At 37.9% G+C, this 15,136-nt stretch overlaps 1 long non-coding RNA gene across 1 annotated transcript in view; it reads left to right on the top strand.

Moving 5' to 3' along the window:
* LOC141969834 (uncharacterized) overlaps positions 1–15,136 on the top strand; it is a 45,008-nt gene that overhangs the window by 12,635 nt on the left and 17,237 nt on the right. The window contains exon 3 of the long non-coding RNA XR_012635103.1: positions 11,190–11,310. This is a non-coding gene — a long non-coding RNA (uncharacterized LOC141969834). The remainder of the gene's footprint in view (positions 1–11,189; positions 11,311–15,136) is intronic.

The raw sequence follows: 15,136 nt of genomic DNA, 5'->3' as shown, positions 1-15,136 counted from the left end.
CACATAAAAGACCATGCTCATTTTCCTCCTGTTGCATAAATCATGGTCTCTGGACTTATAAGAGAAATTCTGTTTTTCCCTTGCTGAATACAGCATTGCAGTCTATGCAGCTGAATTCTGTTACTATCATTCCTGTGCAATACTCTTGTCTTCCTCAGCATGGACAGGGCTCCCTCGCTTCATGTGATCACTAACTTTCATTAGAGCACTTCTATCGATTGTTACCAAAGTCATTAATGAAACTATTAAATACATCCTTCTCCAGACTAATGTTTTTTTAGGTGCCCCTCTAATAACCTTCCAGTTCTTCAGCTGCTTTTTTGATAGGATCAGTTGTCATTTAGTTTGTTATACCTATTGAAATGCTGATATCTTATTCACCTTTTCCACATTAAACTAACTTATTCTTTTGGAAACATATCCAGTGATTTTCTGAAAGCCAGGAAATTTCCTTCTTCATGTGGTAGTGTGTAGCATCTAGTGTGTAGCATACCTTTGGCACACCTCAAGTGTGGGTTTTTTATTTACCTTTTATCTTGAATGGCCTTCACTTTAACCTTACCACTTCTTCCTAGATTCGTGTATGTTAAAGAGTAATGGCCCAGGATGGGACCTGCGATTGCTCTGATCACTCTTTTCCCATTCTGAAATACAGAGACTACATTTGCTATTCTCTTGTCATGTAGTACCAATACAGTGATATGAGATGTTCAGCTTTTTGGTATTTTTGTAATTCTTGTTTTTTGATTTGAGTGCATTTCGCTCTGAGCTTTTATTTCATTCTTGCACTAGCATTCATATTACTTACCTTTTTTATGTGCTATTGTTCAACAACATTAGAAAATTAACTGCTCTAAACAGCAATAACAAGATCTTTGTGAGTAATTTCCCAAATATCATAATGAAAATCTATGCTTCATGAGGTTCTCAAGTTCTTTGTTAACTCTAGATAAAGGGGGGATTTTCATAGTCACACATAGGATTTAGACATCAAATCTCTCTCTTTCCTCTGCCTTTCACCTTTAGAAAGTCTTCCCATGAAAGTGTATATGACTTCTGAACTATTGTTTCTCAGGAGGTGCAGAGTAATATAAGGAGCAGATACCTCTGACTTTTTTTAACACCTGCCAGCTCTGTTGCACCTCTGGCCTTTTTCTTCAGGGCTTTAATAATTAGAGCTGTGTGAAGTTTCACACGTAGAATGGAACTGGATGATTCTAGCATCTAATCAGGTCAAAGGCTAAATTCCTCTGGTGTGCAACATGTTACCCTAGGCTGAAATATAGCCCTGTAAACTGGAATGGTTAGATCCTTAACTTTGGAATATTAACTTGCTAATTTATTTTTTGCAATAGATAGAGAATCACCACATCACACAACTGTCAATTTTATATCACTGCTGACATCTTCTGCCCACGCCTTGCAACCTGTATGGCAGGATGTGATTCTATGCTGTGTTGCAATACCTGTTTGCTTTTCTAATTGTAGAATGACATGGGGATGACACAAAGCACCACACAGCCTTGACCCAACAGGCTGATCCACTGCTGACATAAAGCAGTGTAGCTGTCTAATTGTGTGCTCTGTGGATCTGGCCCCACATGTGGCAATCACTGCAAGTGGTAACCACTAGTCTAAACTGGAATGTGTGAGCTGGCATGCTTGATTTAAGTTGTATAAACTGACTATGACCTTGCCTCTGCCATGAGAATTACAAGCTCTGATCATGCAAACTAGGGTTCTTAGAAGAATAAGAAAGTAAGGAAGCTTTGCAGATAAGTAAGCATATGGGTGCAAGTTTTAAACAACCTCTGTGTAAAATTTCACTTTGTGCCAGCCAAGTGCCTGAAAAGCTAGATGCCCGTTTGTTGTGCTTTCTAAAGTTGGTCTGCTGATACTATTTTGTTTGTGATGTATTTAAAGTACTGAAACCTTTCCTTAAGATTTATGTGTCCTTCCAAAGGGTACCCAGTGAATAGGCTAAATGCTTGGCATGCTTTCATCCTGGCTGCACAATCTGGCAAAGCCTATGGATAACTGGGTCCACAGTTGGAAAATGCAGCTCTCCCCCTTTTCCCAGATGAGATTCTTAACAGTACTCTTTAGTTTGGCAGTCGATCACTTTTATCAAAATGCAGTTGCCTTTGGCCAAGCCTTTGGGATTTCTGCGCAGCTTTTCTCAGCCACAAATCATTTCTTCATTCAGTATGTCACTTGACATCTTCCGTGTTATAAATTAGTTCAAGAGGGTGGACCCCCATTTCACCTCCTCACCAAGGGCTCAGTTCTCATGTTTTCTGAAGTTATTTATTTTTGCTTTAGGGGACAATGCAGTTTTACTCTCCTACTGTGCTATCAAGAGAACAAGTCCCTTTGAGCCAAACACCTGCTTTTCTTTAGAAAAAAATGATGGGGAAATGCCTTTTTAAAAGCTTCTATTTATCTACTTTCTTAATTTACAAAAAGTCCCTGATTACTCAGATCCCCAGAGATTTTGCAAAAAGGTATAAAAAAGAAAAGGAAAAGTAATGCCTTTCTCTTGCCACAACAGGAACAAATGTGCCCTCAAGATTACCAGACCCTTATTGTGTCCTGGAGTCAAAATCCAGAAGCAAGTGGTCTCCACTAGGAAAACACTAGGTCAGTCGGTGTCTGTGAGCACCAGCCTTGGGAGTCTTTGCTGGCCAACATTGCAAGTTGGAAGCCAAGTGAGACACAATGAGTATTACCTCACCTTACAGGCTCCAGTCTCTTCATCCTGAAACTTCCCCTCAGGTTGATCATAAAGATGGTTACATTTGTTAGGAAGTACCCAGGATATTCATGGAGGCTTTAATCTGTCATGATTTCACACTCCCTCTCACCCTTTTCTCTCCTCTGACAAATCTGGAGAAAGGAATCATAAAGCTTTATTCCTATTCTTAGCTATGATTTTTATTAGGGCTTGAGTGTTAAGCATCTAAATCTTATTAAAATTCTAATTCTCTTATTTTTGAGAGTCACATCCTCAATTCTTCTTTTTCCAAAGGTTTTAAGGTGGCAATTTGCAGACATAGCATGATTGTGCCGCATAATCTTGCCACGATTTCTGGGTACACCACATCCTTCTGTCCTTCTAACATGGGTGGTATCTTGCAGTGCCACAGGGAAGAGTTGGTACTTCTGGTACATCTGAGCCCTTACAATGCCAGAAATTTTAAGTAACAGATCACATTCTGTGGGCTAGCAGGTAAGGAGCACAAACATTCCAAGCCTACATGTAACAGACTTGACTACAATTAAATTTGTTGTGCCCTTCAATTACTCTTTTATTATATCAGTGCCCTAAGAAGTCAGTCACAGACTACAGCTGTATTGTACTGCACAAACACATAAGGGAAAAAAATAGTTCCTGCTACCAAATGGTTTAGCCTTGGGTCATCTCGCTTATAGTTTATGGTTTTGATCTAAAATGTGCAGAATGGTGTAGTCTAATTTGTTTCTAGTCTAACTTTCTAAGACCAGGATAAGATGCAGACATGACTATAACAGTGACCCCTATGTCTACAGCTGATCCTGAGCACTTCAAGTAAAAGTTTGTATCAGCCCCATTTTGGCCTTAGCAGATGGCCGCAGCACATTCCTCCGCTGCTGTCTTTACATGGCTTTCAGCATCTTCCTAAAACAGGTCCTCTCTTTCTTCTTTGTCCTCTGGGTTGCTGTGCATCCAGCTGTTGGCTGAAAAAGGGAAAGCAGTATCACCTTCGGATTGGATCTTTTCCCTCCAACTCAGTCCAGATTTGGGAAAGTATCTAGGAGTCATAGGAATAAGAAAATCTAATAAGAAATTGCCTTAACTAAAGGTAGTTCTGCTTGTGTGTTGGGGTTTGTTTGTTTGTTCTCCCCATGGCAATATGTAACTTCTAGTCAGAAGTGCCTAATCCCAGTATATTCAAGATTCAGATGCAGGTCTCAGGTCAGGGTGATGTGGAGCAAGGACTGAGGCTTGGTTCTTCCCATCATACATAAATATCCTAATCTGAAGATTACTGATGATGTATGGGGAAATTTTCATATTATTCTCTGTTAGGGATGCTATACTTTACGTATAAAACAATAACGTTTTATTGCATGAGCAGAAGAGATGGATTAGCTCTATATAGCTGTTCTGGAGGTTAGTGATGAGAACAGAACTGGGTTTTCAGAAAGCTGGGTTCAGATCGCCATCTTTCAAGAGGGGTGGGGACCCCTGCCTTTCAATGCCTTAAGCACTAAGCTTCCTCACTTCCAGCAGTCAGGTAGGGGCAGAGAATGAAACAAAAAAAAAACCCAACAAAAAAAAATTAATCTGAAATTCTTTACACATACATTGAAGAGCCAGAAAATACATTACAAATAATAGAATATTGGCACTGGAATGAAAAATTGTGGAAGAGGCAAATATTCATGACTCTACTCACTGTATATTTTTTAGCTCAGCAGAAATGTGTTTTCAACTTGATCTCAGATACCACACTATAGTATAGAGTATGTATACAGAAAATTTCACGTATGTAATGTGTCTCTTAACTACATACTTAGACACTATTTCATGGGCTGTAGAGCATACTTAGAAATATTTTCCATAACGGCAACTTTTGACATTTTGGGTGATTTAAAATGTGAACTACACAAGACACAATTGCACACATAAATGGAAAAGCAACTGCATAAGCAGAATATAATATTTATTATAAATTGTATGCAACTGTGCAGTCACAACAGTTCTTTTACATTTCTAGTAATCAAATGTATTTTCTCCCATTTACACTCCCATTGTTCTACTAGGACAGTTTCTTGTAGTTAACATATCCCTTTCATGCAAGCAAATAAACTAGGCTTTACAGAGAATGGCAAAATCACTTGTGTCTGCTGAAACTAGTTTAGCTGAGGAAATATTGTATATAAGAGAACAAAAGTCTGATGCTTTTTATTGTGAAGAAAAACGTACTTGACAAGTAACTCCATGGACTGTAGTGTGACTGTGAGTGGTAAGAAATCTGAATGTTTGATGAAATGTGAAAAAAAATAAATATACCTTTTCTTTTAATTTTCCTTTTTTACTACTTGAAAATGTTAATTGAAGCTTGACTAAAATTTTCTAGTGAGAGTGTGAGGGTAGTCCAGAGTCCAGGTCTCATAAATATTAGGGAAATCCTTTCTCTGTGCTTCTCTTGGCAGAAGGAAGCGTGTGCACTAGGAAGGGTTCTTGAGTTTTGAATCCATTTTTGTTGAGGAAACATTTTAATTTGCTCTCCTCTCACTGGATTTGGTAAGGACTTGCCTCAGAATGGCCCAGCACAGATTAATTTTCAAAAATTACTACATTCAGAAAAACAGTAATTCTCAAGAGCAAACACATAATCTCATACATGAAACACACCTTGGGTTTTATTCATTTCTCACTGACATAAGGTGTAATTTAGTTGTCTAAAATGGAGTAATTCGTGATTTACGCCAGAAACAGGCCCACAAAGGCTATTTTTAACACATACAACCAAATGACATTTAATTTTTTCACATTCACTCCCCAGTGTTGTTGTATACATCCTCAGTGGCATTATTAAGTGGAGCTTTTCAAACAGATGAAGTATGTTACTTACTGTGGCTAAATTGTAATGAAAGAAGAGATGGCTGTTTGCCAGTGAATGGTGTGTAGCTTGTAGAAGCATGTAATTACATAAATCACAAACATATGCAGAAGATGTTTTCTCTTTACATTTAACTGGTGTTGCCTGGAGCTATAGCTGCTTGCAACTCTATTTAATTACCATAATTATTTTAAATGTGTATATCTGGGCAATCTTTGAGCTTTATGAGAATGTTATTCATACCTTATCAGTAAAAATCTAAAGGGTCCCATTCTTTCCCCAAAGGGAGTGCAGTAACCAGATTTCTCCAGATTTTAGGCATAGGGTGTCTGTAATGTTTACATCTTTATTTTGAATTACAGGTTTTTAAAAAACCCAAGCCTCTGAAACTAATCAGATCTTGAAATCTCAGTAGACACTATAATTTCCTGGTAGGAAATTAAGCATTGTACATTGTTTGTGGAAAGAAAGTACCTGGAGAGGTCCTGATTAGCTTCTTTTACATCTTAATTTGCTGACTGTGTAAATGTTGTTTGGCCAAACAGATTGACAAGTGTCTAGGAAAGGTATTGACTGTATTAAAATGGATACTTCCTATGGGAAATGTCAAAAAAGCCTGACAGACTAGCTGGGATTTTCCAGTTTGTTCTGTCGAGGGGTTAAATGTGTTAGAGTGGGGCATTATTTAAATTCTCTTTTGCACTAGTGTAAACGTGATTCACATAACTGATGTTAATAGACTTGCGGCAGAAATACCACAGGGATAATACAGACTTTTGGTTCTTCTCTCATTTATGTCCATTTTATATTGACTTCATGCCATTTGATATTGTTAGAGTTACTTGTGGCTCAAACCAATACAAATGAGAAGACATGAGTCCTAATATATAGGATGACTTGCCCATGTAGACACACCTCAGTTTGCCCTAATGTAAATTGGTGAGTATAGAGTTCCTCCAGTTGAATAAACTGAAAGTGGTAAGACCCTTGGGATTAAGAAATCTGATAGCTAAACAACCTTAAAAGACCAAGCAGTAGGAACCATAAGCAACTGTCACACGTAAATGATGAATACTTATGAGTACAGATACAGAATCCTTATGCACTGAAAAACCAAGAAAGGCAGTTCTTGTAAGAAAAGGGTAGTATAATTTATTAGTTCAACTCCACATTTATAAAAGCACATGTTTTTTGACAAATGAGCCCTTCCTATGTTACAAAAAAACCCCACCAAAACACCAGTTGGTCAAATGCCTGAATGCAAAGATAGTGAAACTGCAAAGATTTCTTGTTCCAGTAAAACAAAGAATGTTAATTATTAACAATTTTAGAAGTCCAGTTCTAGAAATAAAGTGAATATAAATAAATACCTAATGGAGAATCAGATTGAGCAAACACATTATTTTTACATTATTCATTATCAGGGAAATAGGATGATAGTTTGCACCTTGTCTTTTTTGTCAACGACTATAGTTAACCTTGCAAGTGATGCCCCTTAAAGGGCTCTTGTAAGTCACAAGATCATTTTTGTTTGGTTATTATGTGACATGCCAGCTGTAGATCATATGTGCAGTTTTGTGACATGGCTTAGTCTTTTATTCCACCACCCAAGAGGCAACATATACAAAGCATTATTGTCAGAGATCAGTTACTACGATCTCTTGTAAAAAAAAAAAAAAAAAAAAAAAGGCAAGCCTACAGATTGCCAGGGAACAATGCACTTTCTACATCAGAGACTGGTTTGTTTAATAACCACAAATTATTTCAGGTAATTTGGCACCAATTTAATTGCACCCACAAGAATGTCCTCAACAACAAAAAGTAACAAAAGAACCACCCCCACTACCAACCCCATCAGGATGAGCTGAAGGCAGAGTTTCCATTCATTAAATTATGATTAGCCTTGCTAATACCTTGTCTATCAAATCCCCATACCGTGCTGCAGTCATACCAAAGGGAAACATATATGTGATGTTTTGAAAAGGAAGCTGATGGAAAGTGATACATTTCCCATGCATTACAATGACAATAAAATCCTCCAGATGAAGGTGCACACTAAAATGTCATTAAAATGCATATTATGAACAGCTGAAATTAAAATCCAGCTAAGGCATCGTCAGTTGACATCTTTAAAATGAAGAGCATGAGGACAAACATAATATTCACTAACTGTGAGGAGGAATTAATCTAGATTTGTAGTTAGATTTTGTTCTGTTCTTTCTCATTTCACACATTTCCAAATCATTGTGTGATTGAAAGACTCTGATGGTTACATTAACCTACCATCTCCATAGTATCAGCATCTATAGAGAGGGTGATATATGCCCTGTCAGTAGGTTACAAAGCTCTTTGCTGAATAGCAGAAGAATGTGGGAATGGGAAATCCCCCTAGTTTTGCCTCTGGGAAGAATATATCTTGGTAATTTCAAATAGTGAAACCAAACACAGATGTTTGGAAGATTGGTTTTAAAAGCTGATATTGGACAGCTGATGTGAAATTCCATTAAATTCAAGCGTTTTGGGTTCTCTCCAGCATGATGGAGATACTTGCTTCTGGCCTCCCTGAAATGCATTTACCTGCAGCTGACTGCAGGTAGTACTACAGAAAGAATTGAGTTCTTCATAAAAAAGCCTTTGCATTTCTCCTCATGAAAGCCATGTTCACTTTTTTCACAGTGAGATTTTCCTCTTCCATGGAGCACAGAGGAGCCTACAGACCAAATTCTGATAGATAAACATAATAAAAGAATATCAAGAAAATTGAGTTTTCCTTAACATCTGGGCATCATTTTATCTGTATCTGATCGAGGATTCCTTAAGATAAAATTAAAATATCCAGTTCCGAGTCATGGGAGACCATGGTCTGTTTGATAGGTTTGTTGTTCTCAGACTACTTACTGTCCATGTCTCCAGCTTTCTTTTGAATGGCTATTTTGGCTCTGATTGTTACATGCTCCAAAAGGCATATCTCAATATGTATTTTGGTTATTTTTGAGTGTGCTGCAGGCAATTTGATCTATTTTTTTGAAACTATTCTTTATCATTCTATCTTTCCAGTCAGGTCTATCAGTGACTAGCTACATAAATACTGCTACAATGAAATTCTCAAATCTCTAAGTGATAAGAATTTTTTACTATGGACCAATTGGAAGAGATTCAGCCTGAATTTCATTTGTTTTTCAAATGATTTCTTTGTATAGTGACTGAAACTGTGTTACATGATTGGTGGGAGGGAGAGAGAGAAAAAAATAGGTTCTGCATGTTAATAATAATTAGATGACATCTGTGAGATGAAACATTACAGCATGAATTACCTAACTTCATTCGACTTTGAAGTCCACCAGATCATTACAAAGTTTGCAAAACATTTGATCATCTGTTAGGAATACATGGTAAATTCCCCATCCTAAATTTATACCCATACAATGAAGGACTGTAGTACTTGAGACCTGAAGTGAAAGGGGCTGGATGTGATTACAAATTGGACTGTAATGTGATCTGGGCTTTTCCAGTCAAGTTTTCCAGTGAAAGTTGAGGTTGGCTAACGATTTCTTTCCTGTGCACTGCCCTAAGGATCCGTTCTGTTTCTCCAGGGCAACTTGGCAAGAGACTTGCAGATATTTAAAACCCCTAATTAATGCCAGGTATTTCACTTTTATTTTTAAAACATGAAAAAAATAATTACTAAGCCAAAGAAAAAACAAATATTTTCCATTTGCCATTCATTACAGATGTCAGACAGCCATAAATATAGAAATGGTCGGCTGCAGGTGTAACCTAGTTCTGTTGTGTAATGCACACTCTGTTCCTATAACATTACTAAAAATGGTCTGTCTGGCTAATAAATAGCACTACCATTACATAGTAAAAGGTGAAAATTAATGTGAATGCTGCTGGTGAGTTAGCTATATTAACAAGCCAATCATGTAGTATTAGCAGTTATAATGGGGAACAACATAAACTTTTAAGAGCTTCTGCAAAAGCTTTCAGTCTTTTTAGTGTTGGGAATTTAGAATAAGGGCTGTCCATTAACTTTATTTCTTTAAATTTAGAAGCAAAAACATGCAGGAATTTTTAAAATAAAGTCACTGACATCTACATCTCAAAAAAAAAAAAAAAAATCTGGATCCAACCTGCGTGTATCACTATTATCTTAGATTCTCTGCTGGTAAAGCTCTGTTGCCTCCATCAAAGGTTCTGGCCCATGTATGATAACCTTTGATGGCTAACTGATAGAGAACTGATAACCCCTTACTGATAGAAAAACCTTTCCCACACCCAGAGCAAGAAGAGAGTGCAATCTAAAATGGCAGTGAGTAAAGGGAGACAATAAACAAACAAAAGACTAATTGATTTCTTCTACTTGGACACAGAGTTATGTACAATCAACAGCTCATCTGGCCCTGTGTCCTCTGGCATGGTACTTTGGGAAAAATTTAAGACCAGGCCACATAACCTATGTTTCCTTCTTGGAGATTCCTTCCAGATTGTGTCAGCAGTTGAGGAAGGTTCTGAAATAGATATTACTTGACCATTATAGGTAATAACCAGTAACAGATCTATCATCTCCAAATTGTTTCATCCTTCTCTGAATCCACTTTTGCCTCTAGAGCATCCAGTGTTAGTGAGTACCACAATTTATTTGAATGCTGTATGAAATGCAGCATGCTGGGAGTCAAGCCTTTGCTGGGATGGTTCTTAGGTCCCATTTGTGTGTCCTTGAAGAATTACCATTTTGTGGAGTCCTAGAATGGCTTCCTCTCTATCCTGCACATCTGGGGAGAAATCACATGAAGTCTGGCCCAAGATGATAACTAGGATGATGGGAGTCTGCCTGATTAGTAACATATTTTGTGAGTTGTTTATATTTGAGTCAAATGTACTAATTCCCCTTTCTGTCTTCCTACCATTCTTTTAATTTTATTCTTGGCTGCAGAAAAATCGCTAAAGCAAAATGTACCTTGAAAGATAGATTGTTATGCTTGGCAATGCTTTATTACATTGCTGTGCCTCAACACCATATTTGATCTGAACTTATTTCTAGGAGATAAGTAGATTAAAAGAAAATGAATTAGAAATATTTCTGTTTCATGTGTCAGTTGGTAACACACATCAGAGGGTAAAAATTAAAAGACAGATGTCTATTAACTAGAAAAGCAAGTCTGCTCTCAAATGTAGTGCTACGAGTTCCTGTGGAAAACTTCACAATGATATGACATTCCTAACCTGTCTAAACAAGAGCATATAGAAGAACTGATAGTCATTTTGTTCTGTCCTATGCTTCTGAAATTATTTCAGTGAAAATTCTCTATTTCCCAAAGTCTATGAATTTGTATTATAACTACATTTTTATTTTCGGTCTATCAAGTACTGCAATTAGATGCATATTGTGGTGAAAAGGGGAAGGACAAGGGAATTGAACTACTGCATATTTGTAAACTAATGTGAAATTCTGATTTCAGTCAAGTTAATGCCAAAGCAGGGAGTTCAGTGGGAGCTGAATAAACACTAAAGATGTTTTATCACTTGCACTTGTGAGCAACAAGTGAACAGGTAAGTTCAAAGATTTCTTGTCTCCAGTCTCTCTGCAGCTTTGAAACAACTTGGTTTGGCTGGGAATGCTGCTGCACAAGACCTACCAACTGTTTCCAAGTGTGGGGCCAGAAGACGTGGATGCAGGTCAAGAACAAGGATCCAACAGGTTAGTCCGTTGTCTTCCCCCCCGTGAGCATGTTCACATGGGGTTTGATTCTTGCAGGCTTTAAACAAGTGAAGGAGGTGGCAGGGGCATTTTTCATGCCAAGCACAGGCAACACAGCACCCGCTATGGAAGGCAATGTAATGCAGAGCAGAATTTGCTGTCTGTGGGTTTAACAGTTGGTTTGAGAAATGGCCGTGATTTTACAAGGCAGCTCTACTAAACCAGACAAAACTGCCCTTGGTGGTCTCTGCTTTGAGTAGCATTTTAAAGCTATTGAATTTCCATGGTTACTTTTAGCATGCTCCCCCAGTGAAACCCAGGTAAAATGCTGCAAGGAGGTATCACCCTGGAAAGAAAGGACGGGTACCACAAAGAGACAGACTTAGAAGTGTCCCAGAAAGGCAAGATCCTGTAGGAACTATGACTACTTGCATTATCTTCTCTGATGCCTGAGGTGAACTAGAAGTATTTCAAGAAAGCAGATTGCATGGAAATGGCTTGTCACTTTTGCAGTGCTAATGCTACCCTAAGTTAAAACATTTAATGATTTCCCATCCCTGCTCAAAACAGAAGGACTTGTGAAATGTTATTGAAGGGAACGACCCAGAGCCAAAATGGCTTGACACTGTGAAAGAGGGAGAAAACAAGCATATCAAAGATGCATTAGTGATTCCAGGCCTCCTCTTGTGTTCTGGAGTTTGTAGCAGTCACAGAAACAATTTACTGTTCTATTTAGGAAGGAAAAAATCTATAAATCATAGCTAAGTTATTTCATAATTTCTACGAAGTGTACTTAAGTTATCACTGTCCTAAACAAACTTCCATTCTAGATAACTGTATTCTACAAATGGTGCTTCCAAGTTCACTCTTCATTTATAACTGAAATGCCAGGAAACACCCCAGAGAAAACACCATTGTTCTATCTGTATGAATTATAAGATGGTGTTAGGATCTTTTAAGAAATAGCTGCTGACTGGCTTGAAAATAAAAGGTGAAAATAAACACAATTGTTGCTATGTTAGACAGATGGCTTTTGCAAAAACCTGTGTTAGACAATTTCTTCATGAATAGTGAGGCAACCTAGTATTTTTCATCCATGTGTCATCTCCACATTCGTCATCTTTCCACTAACTTTTGACTGTCTTTTTTTTTTTTTTTTTTTTTTTTTTTTCCCCCCAGAAGACCAGGAGTTTAACCTAGTTTGCCACAAAGAAAAAGGGAAAATGTGGAGAGTGAAATACAATTTTCTAAAACGCATTAGTGAGAACAGAAAGGGAAAACAGGAAAGTGGGAAAGAGACAGGGCCATTTAAAAAGTCAGAGAGAAAAAAAAGGAGTGAAAGGGAAAATTAAAGGAGAGCATGGTTTAAGAGCTGATGGGCAGGTAAAATAACATAGCAATAAAAAGATTATAAAGAAGGGTCAGAAAGGTAGTAGCAAAGAGATGGAAAAATAATCATAAGCAGAAGTGAAAGAGAAAATAAAGGGATATAAAACCAAATAAAAACAGGAGATGGAAGGAGATCTAAAGACAGGAAACAGGAAAATGTGGGAAAGAAATAAGAGATAGTGGTATTTAATTAACACATGTTGCTACCTTACATCAGAGGGAAGTAAACACGGGGCAGTCATCCCAGTTAGGGCTACAGGATGAAAATAGAGGGGCAATGTCTTTTTTTCCCTTTTTTTAAACATTATTCAAGGTTTTTTAGCCAAGGATGAGTATAATAAGGGCCAAGAGAAAATGATTAAAACACGTAATGGGTGTCTGAAAGCAAAATGCGGATACTACTGGCAGCCCTTACTGAGGAGGTTCCCATCAAGCGCAGCAGGCACAGTACAGGCACCGACATCCCTAAATCACTCTACAATTATAAGCTTCGCTTCCAGCGCTTGTCATGTATACGCTTATTATGGTATATTCAACAGAACAAATAGCCAGCTGGGGTTGTCAGGCTCTATGTTGCTTTGTATGGCTCCATCGGGTTATAAACAATCCTCATATTAGATATTCTGGCTTTGTGGGGGAGACCCATCTCTGTAGTGACAAGGTGCGTCAATCTGAACCACACAGCAAGCTATCAGATACAGGCAGCCACTGTAAAAACAGACTCTTTTCCCTCTATTTTTAAGCTCATGTAAGAAGTCTAGCATTGGTGTGGTCACTGCTTCAGAGTATTTTCTGTAGGCAGTTTTAATGAGTAACAACATGTGAATTGCAAGCTCTTTAGTGATCGTGACCTGGTGAGCAAATTTCATGTTGAGGTGTGTTAAAGTTAGATTCTTGCCCTGGAGTGATGAGGACAGATGGTGGGGTCTTCAGGTGGCAGATTTTCCTGGTGTAGGTGGAGCAGAGTGTCCCTCACATAGCCACGGGGGTCACACCTGGAGCCTAAGGAAGGGCCAAATCATGGACCCATTTTGCTGAGCATTAGTTGACTTCTAAGTGGCAATGGCCAAGAGAAGGGTAGTTTTTATAGGTCTAAATTAAAATATCAGCTTTTGTCATTGATCAGTTTTGAAATCCTTTACCAATTCTTTTTTGTTGTTGTTCAAGAAGGCTCAGAAGACTGACCACTGGTCACTGGTTCCAGGTTATGGCAGCCAATGGAAGCATCAACACCAGCACCACAAAACTCAGCCCTTGTAACAGTAGGTGAAGTCTCCTGATCAGTAGAGGGGAAATCCATAGGAGACTGAAACCTTTTCTTCCTTGGGCCAAGAGGAAGTCTCCATCCACAGCATCTGGAATATTTCTAACGTGCAACCCAAGCATAATAAAGGTGTGAAGGCCAAAAATGGGAAACACCTACCACAGCTCTAACAGCCAAAGCAAACAGAAGAGAACGCAGTAGTTATGGCTTCAAATAGCTTGTTCCTCAGTCCTCTTCATATTTCACTGGCATCCTCACAGATACTGGCGCATGTTTAGAGCAAAACCCAAAAGAAAAACAAAAGTCTTCGGGATCAGAGGCAGCTGCCTGTCCCTAGATTCTGTACTACCTTAACATGTTTTGCTTTTCTTGTTGCTTTTTGCTATGTTTGTTTGGTTTGGGAGGGGGAGTTGTTTTTTGTTTCATCCTTTCCTATTCTTTTGTTTAACTTTTCCAAACTATCAAACAAAAAGTCGAATTATCAATTTTGGTTTACTCTATAGATCACTGAGGGAAGCTATAAAAAAATAATTTGTATTTGGCTTTTCACTTTAATGTTAAAAAACAGCCAGACTTGATGTGGTCAGTGATACGATTTTTCTAGCAACATCATGATTATGAGGGAAAGTATTAGACTGTTGCTTGATTAAATACCTCAGATTTACTGTGATTCGTTATTTTCTGAGGAAATCTTGACAGCAAATGAATTCTATCTTTACTGTTCTCTCAATATTTCTATCAATAACCTCTTTAACCACTCATATCTAGAAAAAAAGAAACAAGAAGTTGAAGTTAAGGCTATTATATTAATCTAGAACAGTAGAAAGATGATGCTTACATGTTTGTCTACTCACGTGAATAAAAAACTGAAGTGAGTTCTACTTGGCAACCATGTACAAACCATATAAAATCTATCTGTGTGCTGGCTGTCACCAAGAATTGAACGCATTCAGACGAAAAAAAGTAGTTTCTCGTAGAAAGGCTGCAAGTGCAGCATCAAGCCACTGTCTTCCTGCTTGTTCATGTCTGCAGAAATGTGCATGGACGTATCTTGCTGCTCACATGTATTATTAGAGCCTCTGGCTACAGTGCAGCCAGTTTGTCTAAAAATGATTTCTCAACTATAATTCAGGTACTGGGTACCTCATTTTTTCCATTCCCCATTTAACTCCA

Source organism: Athene noctua, chromosome 1 (assembly GCF_965140245.1).
Source record: "Athene noctua chromosome 1, bAthNoc1.hap1.1, whole genome shotgun sequence".
Classification (NCBI taxonomy): Eukaryota; Metazoa; Chordata; class Aves; order Strigiformes; family Strigidae; genus Athene; species Athene noctua.
The sequence above is the reverse complement of the archived record's forward strand: the minus strand, read 5'-3'. Positions and strand labels throughout refer to the sequence as shown.